We start from the raw sequence: 15,065 nt of genomic DNA, 5'->3' as shown, positions 1-15,065 counted from the left end.
AGCCACAGTGTTGGGCATGGAGCACAGATGAGTTGGCAATTCTAGATCATCAGAACCAAGAGGCACCATGTGCAGCTTAGAAATGGTAAATTTAGAGCAATTAAAATGAAGTACTTCTTTACCCAGCAGGCAGTAAGTACATGAAACTTGTATCTCCGAGACAGGGTACAGGCTGACAATCTCAAGAGGTTAAAAGAAAGTGAATGGAATGAGTTGTTAAGGGAAACTAGGTTATTTTGGATACATCCAAAATGCTGAAATATTAATGTGAAGGAAAGTAACTCTGGCCCTCCATACCAACTCAGAAGAAATGGAGGACCGAAAATCTCTGTATGTTACGTCTGATTGACAATTTTCACATTTTAAATTCTCTACTCCCTACCAACAAGCGCAGATCCTTCTCATGCTAACAAAAATAAATAAAATGAAACAAAATAGATGAGACAAACAAAAAAAAACCTTTCTTTTGACCCTGCCATTCTTCAAACTACCTTCAAACTACTTTTTCTTTTTCTTGCTACTGCCAAGTCTCTTTAGATAGCTACATGTACTTGCCAGTTTTCATTTTCTTAACTTCCATTGCTCCTTGAATAAATGCCTTTTAATCTCCATTCTTACAATACTACTTACATGTCTTTCTCCAGGATGGCCCAAATTCCCTAACAGTAAATACAGTTGGGTCTCTCCTCTGATCCCTTCCCTCTTGATTATTGTATTGGGAGACCTCTATGTTGCCTACACATGTGAAGCCCTCAAATTCTTCAGTGAATTTTAACCTCCTTAGGGTTGGGGACTGTGCCTTACTCATCCTTGCATCCATAGCTAATTTAGAATCTGACACCTAGTAGATGTTCATGAAATATTGTTTAACTGAATTATGCATAAGATGGTCTATGGTGTTCACTGCTAGCTCCCCATTCCTGACGGATGGTGGTTACCTAATGAATGGCAGGAATGGACCTTTGGGCTCATGGGACAGTTGGAGCATATTTATTGCGCCCCTGTAGGGTGCCACACTGTGTCCGATGCCCTGGAACTCACATTAGTGAGCACAATAAGGAACACGTGCCAACGGTCTCAGTTTCCTGGTCATCTGTTCACTCCTCACCTTAGCAGCTGCACTGCCAATTTGTTCCACATGTGACTGTTACTGCAGACTCTCTATCTCTGAACATGTAGCAATGTTCTTGGAAACATTAAATACAGTGACGTTTTTGTAGGCCTCAAAAAAAATTCATGTATCGTATAATTTTATAATTAAGAGACATTTAGAGATTATCTATATCAACAGTCTCCAAATTTTTCAGCAAGCAATACTCATTTTTAAAATCCCCATGACACTATTTTCAAGAATGTCTCCCAAAATTTATATTCAGGAGTAGCTCATTTTCTCCTTTAAATGAAAGTATACATACACTTATTTTTTTGCCATGCAAAGTGACTGATGAGCATTCATTCATAAACTAAACAACTATTTATTGAATCACTGTGCCCCCAGTGCTGTGCTAGATGCCAGAAATTAAATGACGAACAAAAACCAAATTCCTTTCACACACCAATCTTATGATCTACTATGAAAACTATCCAGGATTGGGATGTCTGGGTGGCTCAGTCGTTAAGTGTCTACTTTCAGCTCAGGTCATGATCTCAGGGTCCTGGGATTGAGCCCCGCATCGGGCTCCCTGCTCAGCAGGAAGCCTGTTTCTCCCTCTTCCTCTCCCCCTGCCGTTCCCTCTGTCGCTGTGTCCCTCTCTGTCAAATAAATAAATAAAATCTTAAAAATAAAACAAAACACTATCCAGGATTACCATGCTGATTTTCTGTGATTCCAGACAAAATAAAAGACACATTTTATTATTTAGGTTCAACTGCCCTTTATAGATAAATGTATCCATTTGTATATCATATTCTAGATAACATATAGTATTATACATAATATATATTTTAATATATTACATATATTTGGAACACTGAAAATAGGCGGGAGCATCTTCAGAGGCTCTGATACACTGGAGGAATCTCCACATGTTAGACCACCCACCTAGTCTGACAGCCCATTTTATAATAAAAGTGTTAGAGCCCAGACAGGTTTCCATGGCTTGCTCAGGGTCGCACATCTAAACAGCCCTAGAGCTGGGGCTAGAACCAACAAATGACTTTTTTCCTTTTATCTTATTTCTCTGTCACTTTTGATCCTCTTTCTTCTTTGTACATAATATTCAAGTATCTAAGAAGTCCATTAGTAATAGAACTTGTTAAACTTGGTTTAATTCAGCATTTTCCAAACTTAATTTAACCGCAATCCTCTCATTTTGCAAAGCAGTTATAAATGTCTCCCACGACACAGGCCTTCCACAGAACAGATTTAGGAAACACTGGCCCAGATAAGAAAGTTCTAACTCTTTAACCTGTCATTTAAATTCCTTCACCCTCTATTAGTTCATGTATATCTTCCATAATCCCCATGTATACATTGTCTCCTAAAGTCATTTAATACCCGGCTCAGAGCATGCCTTCTCCCCACTGTTGCGCCCTTTGTCACCTGACTCCTGAGCCATCCTCTCCCTGTGGGTCCATCTCAGTGCTACCCATCTCCTGCTCTACAGGAGATGAGCACAGCTGGAAACAATCCCCTTTCCTCCCCCGTGGTACTCAAGAGTCTCTGCCTTCATATGACTCTTTGCTGTGGTCTTTGCCTTTTTGTATGTTCTGTCCAGGGGGTAGGAGTCTTGTTTTGTTCTTTATAACTCCCATAAGGCAAGCAGGCAAGACAAACTGAAAAATTTGAAAACCAGTCACAATTTCTCCCTCCCCCAGCCCTCACTAAATGACATCACAAATGTCTTTTCCATTCCCATTGCTAATGCCTGAATCCTGGCCTGTTATCTCTTGTCTAACCCACTTTATGGTCTACTAACCAGTCTCTTATCTCCTGGCTCACCCACCTCCAGTCATCCACCGCCCTCCTCCTAAGTGACCTTTATAAAATAGAAATCTGATCAAGTTATTCCAATGCCTTCCCATTATCCGCAGGAAAGAGCCCCGACACTTTTGTGTACTGTAAAAAGCCCTTTGTTGTCTGGTTCCTGACAAATCTTCCATCTATATAGTTCTCTATTCCTACTCTTCAACTTTCCCACTCCCTACTCCTTGTCTTCCTTCTCTGGCTAACTTTTACCTTACTGAGCCCTTGGGGATTCCGGCTACACAAATTGTTTTATGATTTTTGTACATGTGATTGCATTTTCCTGGGATGTTAACTCCCACCTGCTCACACACGCTCTTCTCTATCTGGTACAGTTTTTAATTTCTCCTTCTCGGCCATCCATCCACCAGTTAGTATGCCGACAAGTTTGCGAACTTTCCAAAATAAGTAGCTCTCACTCCTTCTCTCATCCCTTCCTCTTTTCCTCCCCACCCTTTCCTCCTCACACACACACATACCTTTAGACATACTGTTTTGCAGTTATTGAATTATTTATCTGTTTCTCCCATTGGGTTACAAGTAGATAGGGATCCTGACTGAGTCATCATTATATTTTTATTACTTACAAAAGAAGCTGTCCTGTGGAAGGACCTCAGTATTTGTTTGATAAATCAATAAATGCATAAATGGCCACAGTTATGAGACCAAGGAAGCTCCTATGCACTGGTGGGCTACATCCATATAAAATAGGATACTGAGGGGCCCCTGGGTGGCTCAGTGCATTAAGCCTCTGCCTTCAGCTCAGGTCGTTATCTCAGGGTCCTGGGATCTAGCCCCACATGGGGGGGGGGGTGTCTCTGCTCAGCAGGGAGCCTGCTTTGTCCTCTCTCTCTACCTGCCTCTGCCTGCTTGTGATCTTTGTCTGTCAAATAAATAAATAAAATTAAAAAAAAATAAAAATAGGATACTGAGTTAGAAAAGTCCTATAAGGGAGACAAGAGCAGTTATATGTGCTTTGTTCTCACCTAAATGGACATCTTGGCTCACTGATTTTGCTTCAGCAGACTCTATAGAAAGCTGAGCCCTAGCAGCTGGGAACCCACATGCTTGAATCCTCCTTTCTGAAATATGGACTGGGAGGGTGAAAGACAAGCAAACAATCTGTAGGACTTAATTCTTCCTTGTAAATCCGCCAGTCAGGAGAAATTTGCAGCAATCCAGAAAACTCCATTCCTTTGTCACATCGTTTCTCCACCCCTGCTTCCATATGGGATACCTCAGGTATGTTAAGTGTAGAAGTGGATGGGGCAGTCAAAAGCAACTTTTTTTCCTCTAATTTAATTTATTCTTAGTCCAGAAAACCAGGAACATAATGATCACAACTTCACCTAGTCACGGTGAAAATCAGGGAATAGATGCATCCCCAACAACACATCCTCCAAGGGAGAGATGGTAAGAACTCAAGAGGTGAGCAAGGTGGACAGCCCCGGACCTTGGACAGAGATCCAAGGCTAGTGGAGTATATGAGGGAGAGAAGCCACACTCTACTCCTAGGAAATGGTTTCAATTTGCAAAGTCTGTTTAAATCTTTAGCATCCATCCATCCATCCATCAGTCCACCCATCCACCCATCCATCCATCTTCCATCCATCTATCCACCCATCCACACAAGCATCCATCCACCCACCCATCTATCCATCTGTTCATCTATACATCCATCCATCCCTTCAACTGACACATATGTTAGGTGCCTTCCTGGTGCCAGGTATCCTTCTCAGGGGATACAAAGGTATATTCACACAGTTCAACATTTAGTAAATATTTTGTGCTGATTTTGAAAATGCTCTGTATGCCTATAATCCTGACCATAGGAAAGATAAAACGTAAAAGATAAAAGCTAAAATATATAAGAAATAAAAACCAAAACATTAAAAATAAAGTTTTCAAGAAAGCTCTTATTTCTTTAAAATTATATAAAGGACTGAAAATCTGGAGGTAATAGACAGCTTTCTTGGTATCTCAGATGGCTTTCTTTACATGTGCTACTAGGAATTCAGGTGTATTAAGGGACAATTAGAGGTAAGACTACCTCTTGTTCCTTTCAAAGTGTCCCCTTAGGAATCATGTTCTGCATTCCCTTTCCCCTTTATGAACCATATTTCACTAGTCTAATAATACTGAGTGTAAGGATGTCACTATGTCTGAGACTTATCTTGTCTTCCTGAAGAACACATCTGGATGGGGTCTTGATTCCATCACTTACCAGTTCTGAGCTGGGTACATTATTTAAACTCTCTCTCAGTTTTATCACCTAAAAAAAAAAAAAAATAGGGACACTATTGTCTGTTACCTATCACATCCCGTTATAAATTTTACCCGAAATCCATATATATAAAGGGTTTTTCATCGGCCTCGTACACTGTAAGTGCTCAATGAACATTATCAAAGAGGACACTGTTGTTCATCATGATAAAAAAAGGTAGACTCTGAGATATTTTGCATTTCCATTCCAGAAATCTCCCTTTCCTTTTACTTTTATTTTTGTTTCTTTTTTTTTCCCTGATACTATTAAAGATTGTTCTGATTAGTAAGGGCAATTCCCTCTCCTTTTTCATCTCTTTCATCTTCTGTAGTTCCTGGGCAAGAAAAAAAAAATGTGTTTCTTTTATATGAGTAACCGCAGTATCTATTAGAGTCCTCTGAGCACTGAGGGAGCTTAGTCACTGCTGGGGGAGATGCATCTATATTGGGCCATGGCTCATATTTGTAGCCTCCATCAGTATCAAAAAGAAATCTCAAAAGCAGATATGAGATTCTGGACTAGGAGGAGGGTAAGAACCAGCTGGAAAGCTTTCATTGAGACAGGATGTGTTGGGGGTCCCCCAGACCACCTCACATTTGGAGATTCCCTAGGAAGATTCAGAGGACTTAAAATATATTTGTATACCTATGTAGGATTTATTACAGAGATGTGATAAACTCCACAGCCAAATCATATAGGACAAAGACAAATTCCCCATGTTTTCTTTGTCCCATGAGGACTTACACAGAGCTCATTGTTCACGCAAATAGGTGTGTGATGATTCTTCCCAGGGAAGATCATTAGAGACTCAGTGCCCAGGGTCTTAATCAGGGCATGGCCACATAGGCACCCTCTGCCTAGCATGTCAAAATTCCACACTCTCAGAAGGTGGGGGGGATGTCCAGAAGAAACCACATTGTCTGCACAAACAATCTAGGTACACACACACACAAAATGTTTATCATACTTATACTTAGTTACAAAATAGTAGAAACTTTCCAAAATCCAAGCTCCCTGACATCAGTCAAGAGCCAACCTTGCAAGTTGGCCTTTCGAAAGCAGCAGCCTCAGACCTGCTGTGTCAACTTCTTTCTGCTGAGAGGGCTGTTCTCTTCCCTAGCTAACAGCACTGTTTTCCACTTGTTGACTCAGCCCTGCGTGATTTTTCAAGCCAGTCCTATCCGGGTGGGAAGTTAATTAAGAGCACTGTGGTCTATGCCATTCATCTTGCTACCGATAATCCTGTGTGGACTCCGGAGAGGCCGTGCCTTCCCCCTGTCTTTTGCTCAGCCTCAGCTTCTCTCCCTCATATCCTCCATTAGCCTTGGATCTCTGTCCAAGGTCCCAGGCTGTCCATCTTGCTCACCTCCTGAGTTCTTACCATCTCTCCCTTGGAGAACGTGCTGTTGGGGCTGCATCCATTCCCTGATTTTCATACTCTTTATGGACACATTTTTCTCTCCACACATCTTACTGGCTTTGTACTCATGAGGAAGGCTGGGGTGCCAGAGGCTATGGTAATGCCAATAGTGAGTAAGCTGGTGCTGATTCTGAGGTCACCCTGGGTTTCACCTGGTACACTGGCCATTTCCCTCTGATTGGGCATGATCTAAAGATGATCCCTATTTGCTATGGGCTTTTTCATCCTGTCCTTTGACTGTCAATGCTTTTCCGAAGGATTTGATCTTAGTACCTGAGGATTTCTTCAGCTTTATGCCTGGTTTTCTGGCTTCTCCCATGGGTACCTTATTACTGTGGATAAGCATGTCTTTTGGTGAAGAGGACAAGAGAGTCAGAAAGAGGACCCTAATAATGCTAGAGAGGGCCTGAACAGAACATCCAAATGTTAGCAAAGGGAAGCCTATGATGTCAAATCCCCAAGTGTTGGAAATCATACCAATGTGACCTGTAGGGCAACTACACATTTTTAAAACTTCCTTTCTGCATTAAAACACTATCCCTCAGTAGTGAGAGGCCTGACCTCCCTCTCCTACTTCATTCTCTCACCCCTCACTGCCCATATCACTCTTGCTTTCCATCTCTTTTTTTCTATTTCTCTGCACATCTTTCTATGTCTTCCATCTATCTTTTCCTTTCTTGATGAAAATTAAGGAAAAAACAACTTGATAGATTTTCCAATAACCTTCCAGAAAGTCTCACCGGGTTACATTTTGCTTTAATAGCATTTAAGCCAATCTGCCTGATGTTGCTGTAAAGGTCAATTAAATTCACCCTAAAAATTTCACTTCTGGCTCATTATACAATTGGAAAATGAATTAGAAGCACATGCTGCCCCTGAGGTTTCTGATATTTCGCTAATGAATATGTCTTAGAATGAAAAAAAAAAAAAAAAGGTGTTGTAGGCCACACAGCTGCATACAATGTTACTGGCCTGGCACAGATCACTGCCACATGTAGCAGCTTGAGACCAGTGAGTGCTAGTTAATCCTGTCTTCCTGTTAGGAGCTGTTCACACTTCGTGAGTGTTCAGGAGTATGATCAGGTTTTCAGTGTCCCCTTCTGCATATCTAGAGTCCATTCTCAAACCCCAGATGAGACATTTCACTCACCATTTCCTCATTGGCTGTTGTTTGTGTGGGCTCAAGGACTCAAGGATTAAGTTTAAAATAAGCCTAAATACAATATGTTCTGAAGGTAAATCTATAAGGAACTTTGCAGGGGAGTGTGGAGCACGTGTATTGCAAAGCCAGTTATAAATTGATCTGGCGCTCTTCAGATTAGGATGATGTGGAGAGGCATGGTAGCTGCTAAGGAGAGAAGAACGTGTGGAGGAAGGAATATGCATTTCCACCTGGACTGGGGCCGAGGGTACAGGAAACACAAAGTCAAATATGGGTCTGACTTAAGGCAGCAATTTCTAACTGATTTGCTTCCCCAGTAAGAAACACACAAACAGGGGTGCCTGGGTGGCTCAAGTGGGTTAAGCCTCTGCCTTCAGCTCAGGTCATGATTTCAGGGTCCTGGGATCGAACCCCGTATCAGGCTCTCTGCTCAGAGAGAAGCCTGCTTCCCTCTCTCTCTTTGCCTGTCTCTCTGCCTACCTGTGATCTGTGTCTGTCAAATAAATAAACAAATCTTATAAAAACAAACAAACAAAAGCTTTCTAGTAAGATAGTAACTTCCTCATATCTGAAAGAGTCTTCAACAGAGCAAAGCAACTTTGTGGCAGTCTTCTGTCCAGGAAGCATATGTTTCAGGTGCAAGATTCATTTGTTCACTCATTTATTTGTCCACTCAACATATTTATTGATGTGTCATAGACAGAACTAATCTTGGGAATAGATACAAGACCACACTCTGAACTGTAGAGCCGCTTGGTTATGTATTAAGGACCTTTTTTTTAATGAAGGTGAATTTATTTTTAAAAGGTGTTTCCATATTTAAGTCTCTAGTTCCAAACCTTGTCCTGACATTCAGGTGTTTGCTCACACTGGAGTTTTGGAGGAATTTCATGTTCTCCAGATAGCCAAGGTATGAAACTGCAAACTCGTTTTCTATTTTAGGGCAATATGGTTCCAAATCTAGCAAGTGAGTTATTAGATGTTTGTCTTAAGGTTTAAGCATAAACCTAGCTGAATTAATTAAAATATATAGAGATAATCTCACAAGTCTTTCATGGAGGAGAAGGAAAACCTGCAATGCTCATCCTCCATGTCTTACAAATATCTGTATAGGATTTTAGAATTTCAGAGCTGGAAGGTATATTGAGGTCATCACATAGAGCTTTTCCCTTCTAAAATGAGGTAACTGAGGAGAGTTTCTCCAGAAAGTTAGTAAGAAAACAACTCATAATTCACCCAGGGTCTCTAGACTCCAAAGTAGTATTCTTTTTTCTCTACCATATCAACCTCCTTCATTTAAAAAAAACATGTTTCTCATGTGAATTGTGCCCTGGCAGATGGAAGCTGTCATGATGTGTGTTGAGGGGGGCCAGTCAAGCCCTGAGGAAAGGAGGGTATGTAAGGTAGGTTTATCTTAGAATCCCAGACAGTGTTTTCCCTCTGCTGTACTTGGGCTCCTCAAAGCCTATGGCCTCGGAGAAAGATTTCACTCACATGCTCTTGATGTTTCCATTTTCATTTCCTGGTGTCTGGAGGTTCTTGTCTTTTATCTCAAACCTAGTGTTAGTAGATGCTCTTGCGGTCCTATTGGCTCCATTGTGCAGTCATGTGCAGAGGTAGGCCTATTCAGTGTCCCCAGGAAGCACCGAACTCCATCCAGGAAGTGATGATTGACGTCACTCAGCCAACTGATTAGCTTTACCGACTCTCAGCAATCTAGGTTTGGAGCAGGGGGAAAAAAAAAAAGTGAAAACCAAGGGCTGCAGATTAATAATGGCATGAAAGAGGGGTTTTCTCTTTCTTTCCTTCTAAGCTCATTTGCTAACCACAACTTTGAAGGCACAGAGCCTTCCTATCTGACTCCCACAGAACCAGGTCACAGGACACTATGAGCTCCCATTCTGCTGCCTCCCCCTTCCTATTCCTGTCTGATTTCTCCTTTTCAGAAAACCATCCATGAGCTCAGGATCTCCTGTCCTTCATGAACATGAGCTCAGGCTGCCTCATTGTCTGGGAGGGCTAGCCAGATCTTGTGGGAAACATTCAGATACATTTTTATTTAATGTATCAATTTAATGTATCAATTTATGTATCAATGAAACTAGAGCTTGTTCTGCCAGTATGACCTGACACAATCAAATTTCAGATAAACTAGGGCAGGCCCTGAGAAGGAGCCTGATGTGTTTGGAGTCCCTTGAGGAATGGAGTAGGCAAAATCTTGAGGAAAATGCATGGGGTTCCTTAATTTGTGATGTAGCACCTTACCTGGGAAGTCAAGGGGGCAGGAAAGACAGAGAGGAGGCAAGAAAGGAATAAGTGAACGAAGGAAGGAAAGAAAAGTGACAGTTGGGGAGCGAGATCGGTCAATCAGAGAATCACCCTGAATAAAAGAGATGCGAAGACTGCATAGTTTAGAATGGTACGCATCCTTCTCAAAGTGTAAGCAGTTAGGGAAAAAGGCAGGGGGAAGGGAAAAGCAGTCCAATGAAAGACAAAATAAATTGATGAGGACAGAGTCCATCAGGAAAGAGTCAAATCATGCCTATGCCCAAGGCAGCATTCCAGTCACTAGAGTTTTGTCACATGCTGGCTTCATCCTAATGCTGCTGGAGAGTGGATGGGCAGCACTGACCCAAGAGAGCCTCTCTTTGGACTAACCAATTTCAATTAAGACTATAACAAAAGCTAATTATCATTTTAAACCTGACTCTCAGACTCACTCTTCCTCTTGCTCTAAAAGGATTGCTTAATGGTCCCAGTGCAAGGCTCTGAAACACTGGAGGCTTCCTATTATTTCTTTGCCTCCAGCAGGGACCAGGGACTTCCAGAGTGTAGGTTTCAAGGGAGAATAGGAGTAGCAATCCTCTCTTTCTCTTTCACAGAAACAAAGACTTAGCATCCAGGGAGCATTCAATTTTGATTTTGATATCGTTGGGCCTTCTACTGCATCAGAGAGTTTCCCTGCATGCCATCTCTGACCAGGATTACCTGGCTTTGTTTGAACACAACTGGTGACAGGGAGGCTTGTTACCTCCAGGTCCTTTGTTGGGCAGCTCTGATAGCCAGAATGTCTCTCCCACTGTTGAGCTGACATCTGCCTCTTGCTAATTTCCATGCTCTGGTCTCAGTTTTGCCTTGTCCTCAAAGTTTCTGGGCTTTGACAATCCAAGATCGTCTGATCGTAGCAGTGCCTGGGCTTGAGCAACAGGAAAGCTGGTCTGTTTCTTCACTGCATTCTCCCTGATAGGACGTGCCCCCTGGAGTGTCATCCTGTATTGGAGTACCGGGTTCTAAGGCTCTCCCTTCTGTCAGTTGGCTTTTTCTGGCTAAGCAGGGAGACAGACAGCCACACACTTTTTACTGTGCATCCACGACTGGGAGACAGTGTAGAAGCACCCTGTGAAGGAGGTACTAGTGTCTCCATTTGCGTTAATGCAAAGAATGATCAGGCTCAGAAAACTTATGTGTCTTACTCAAGGTCACACAGCAGGAATGTGGCAGAAGCCCATGCACAAGCCAGGTCTGTTCACTCCAAAGCGTGTTTTCCTATGTCACTCCAGACAAAAATTTGAAATACCTGCTTTAGCAAGTTCAAATGCACTTGTAATTATATTACAAATAGCTATTTGAAATTGAAAGTATCCAGAAAAATTCTGAATATGTTGTACCTAAAATGGACTGAGGTGGTCTTTAGCACTAAAGCTATTCCTACTATAATCCCTATACTTTTCTTAGCCAAGTTAACACTTCCCTCCTGCTCTACTCTTGGTTAAAACAAACAAACAAACAAACAAACAAACAAACAAACACTAGCATAGCCTTAGTATAATCATTTTCATTTTCCTATGCTTGGCCTGGCCTGGTGGGGCCAGTTCCTTCTCCATAGTCTCTCTGCTTCTCTCTCTCTCTCTCTCTCTCTCTCTCACACACACACACACACACACACACACACACACACACACACACCTTTTCATCCTTTTTCTATTCAGTCTCCTCCCAAATTTACAAGGGCAAAACAAAACAGAAACATGAATGCCTACTGGGGGTGCTGCCCCTCACCCCATCACTCAAGATCAGGTAGGTTTCTGGCTGTTGTTTTGGAGCTGCCAGGCTGATCTATGGTGATGAACAGGGCCCATTTCTCAATGGGGCTACCAGGAGATGCAAATCTTGGCAAAAACCAAGGAGCAGGGTATTAGGGACATGGACGCATTTGTCTGCAGGAATGGGTCTACTTTTCCTTTTAGATCTCCAAAATCCCAGAAGAATGAATATTCAGAACTAAGTACCCACATTGCATTAATTTTGTGTGTATGTGTATGTTTCCCCTGTGCAAATCTGTGTGGACTAAAAATACCTGAGCGCTCCATGGTGCTGGAGACCGCTGACAAAGGAATTTGCATTTGCAGTCAGAAACACCCTCGGATTACTTTGAAACAACCTCCCTTACATTTTAAACAGGTTGGTGGATTCATCATTTAGGCTACTGCCAGGAGTCAACTATTAAGAGTTGTGGCAGGGGATGGTATTTTCCTTAAAAGGTTAGTAAAGTGCTTATTTTCATTAGTGTTGTGATTTTTCTGGTTTAAAAATAAAATCCATTTGAACTTGGGATTCTTTCGATAAACTGATATTTTTAGGGAAAGTGGGTTAATAAGAAATGTTTTCGGAGGCACCAGGTTGTGTTCCTGATTCTTCTGGAATGAGAGCAGGACACCGTGTGCCGCTGCCAAGATGGAGAGAGGACACAGATGGGGGTAAAGAGGGCCAGTCTCCTTCCTTCTGGGTCTTTTGGACTAGGGAGCAGAGGGTAGGAGAGAACTGCAGGATCAATTAGCAGTCTGCAAGTACATTAACCAGCAAATTAACTTTTCAGATGTCCAACTGTTTGTCCTTGCAAATACTGCCGTCCTGGCTGTCTGTCATTTGTACTTTGCATCCCGGCTGGGGAAGGAGTGGGGTTCAACAGAAACACCAGGGTCTGCCTGGAAAGCAGACCTCAGGAACCCAGAATGCAGAGTGGGAGGAACTAGCAGGGAGGCAGCACAGGCTAGAGAAGGGATGCTGTGCATTTGCAGCTTGTGTACACATGTATCTACATGTGTGTGACTATGTGTGCATCTGTGTGTCTTTATGTGCACCTGTGTATGTAAGTATATGTGCTTTGTGTGTGTATGCATGCATGTGCGTGCATCACAGGGAACAGGGTGTGGTAAGGTGGTTTTCAGGGCACAGAATGCACAAAATGCAGATTTTTGTGCATGACCACAGGCCACAGAGGCCCACACCAGCAGATGGTGCTGTAGGCACAAGATTGAAAGAGGTGAGGCTTTGGGTTTGCAGGAGACCTCTGAAGTAATTATCCTGTTGAATACCGGAGTTAAAGGCAGATCACACCCTATCTGCATGGAGAGCTAGCAAATCCTGAACATACCTAAGACTTCCCTTTTTTTCACTAAGGAGCCCATGTTCTTTTGGCCAGTTGATTGAATTGCAGTTTGCTTTTGAGTAATTACTTGTTTGCTTCTGTCTGTGATTATGGTCTTGAAGGCCCTTCAGTGCCACACCTAAAATTAGAACTCCCCAGTCTGGTGGAACCTTAGAGCAGGAGGTATCCCTTTTGTTTCACAGATGAGGGAATGGGGAAATGGAGCTTAGCTCCCTGGTGTGTCCCTCACTCTACCCCACTGGACCCACTAGGGCCAAGTTGTATCAGAACACTTCTTCCATCTCTCCTTCCTTTCCCTCCAAGAAAGTCCTTACTACCTCACATGCCTGCTCCTCTAATCCTGTCCTAGGCAGTGAGGCTGCAGACACTGTCTCCTGCTCCCATCCACCTCCTGGCCACTACCAGGCCCGTCTGCCCTACTCACAGTTCTGGCCACATCACGTGGCTTGGACTCTTCAGTGTCTCCATTGCCAGCTGCGGAATCCAGCCTAGATTCCCTAGCCTGGCCTCTGGTCTGGGAACAACCCCCTCTTCCCAGCACCGGCTGAAGTAACTCTTTTGCTCTGCTCCTCCAAGAGCCACTTGGAGCTCCTCCCCTTTTCCCATGGACACCCTGAGCTTTGTCTTTCCACTTTTGTGACTGCTCCTTTTTTTTTTTTTAATTCATCCTTTTAAAAAAATTTGTCATTTAAAAATTATATATTTTATTTATGCATTTGAGAGAGAGAGAGAGAGAATGATATAGAGAGTTAGCAGGTGCCAGGAGAAGTAGAAGGAAAGAATCTCAAGAGGACTCCTGGTTGAGCTTGGAGGTCACACTGGGCTTCATCCCAGCACTGTGAGATCACCTGAGCCGAAACCAGGAGTCAGCCGCTACACCAATTGAGCTACCCAGACGCCCAATGTTCTTTGATTTCATTTCCAAATGGCATCCCATCATCTCCTTAGATTTCTCTGTCTTATGCTGCTACTCCATGAAGCTGTCCTGAAATATCCATTTCCTGCTCTGAACTCTTCAGGTCTTTCACGCAAACAGCTCTTCTATAATTTGCCCTTTATACACAGTGTGGTTCCTGGGCACCTAACCCTTACCTTGAAGGTGACTCACCTTATCCTTTCCCTGCTACTAGTAAACATAAGAACTAAATAAGGGTTGTGGGTAAATGGAGACAAAAAAATGTGCTCTTCTATGCTTTTTTCTTAGCTAAGCTTCAATTTGAAGCGGTTTATAATGGTCTTTCCCCCAGCTCAGAAATGGAAGACAAGAGACCCCTGTCTTTTCCTCTGACAAGTCCTATGATCATGAGCAGTCACTCCCAGAGTCTGCCTTCAGTTTCCTTAGCCCGAAATTGTGGGCTTTAGTGAGGATCCGTAAATTTATTTTTCAATCTTTGCACTGCCCCCTAGTGGCAGACATGTCTACCTCTGGGCCTTTTCCCATCCATGTTGGCTGAGGGAGGTACCATGGACTTTGTGGCCAGGCAGAAACCTATTGCCAGCTCACCTCTCCCACAACTAATCTGAAAAACCATTGTCTCAGAGAAAGTCCTTCCCAGGTCTATCCACTCACTGCGTAATGCTAACATTAATCTTTCTACCCTTCAGAGCTTGAAGATTTTTCTCTTCTCCTTTGAGGTCAATATGGAAGCAAACCAGGAGTTGAGATGTTCTGTCTCTGATGTCTGTTAACACATTCTCTAGCTTTCCCAAGAAGTTGGTCTGTCCTTTCCTTGCTCATTTTTTGAACCAAATAAAATTTAAAATTGTTTCACATGGCTTAGTTGATGCCAGCTTTCAGCCTCCCGA

Source organism: Enhydra lutris, unplaced genomic scaffold (assembly GCF_002288905.1).
Source record: "Enhydra lutris kenyoni isolate GAN:26980312 unplaced genomic scaffold, ASM228890v2 scaffoldscaffold34, whole genome shotgun sequence".
Classification (NCBI taxonomy): Eukaryota; Metazoa; Chordata; class Mammalia; order Carnivora; family Mustelidae; genus Enhydra; species Enhydra lutris.
This window is presented reverse-complemented; position numbering follows the sequence as displayed.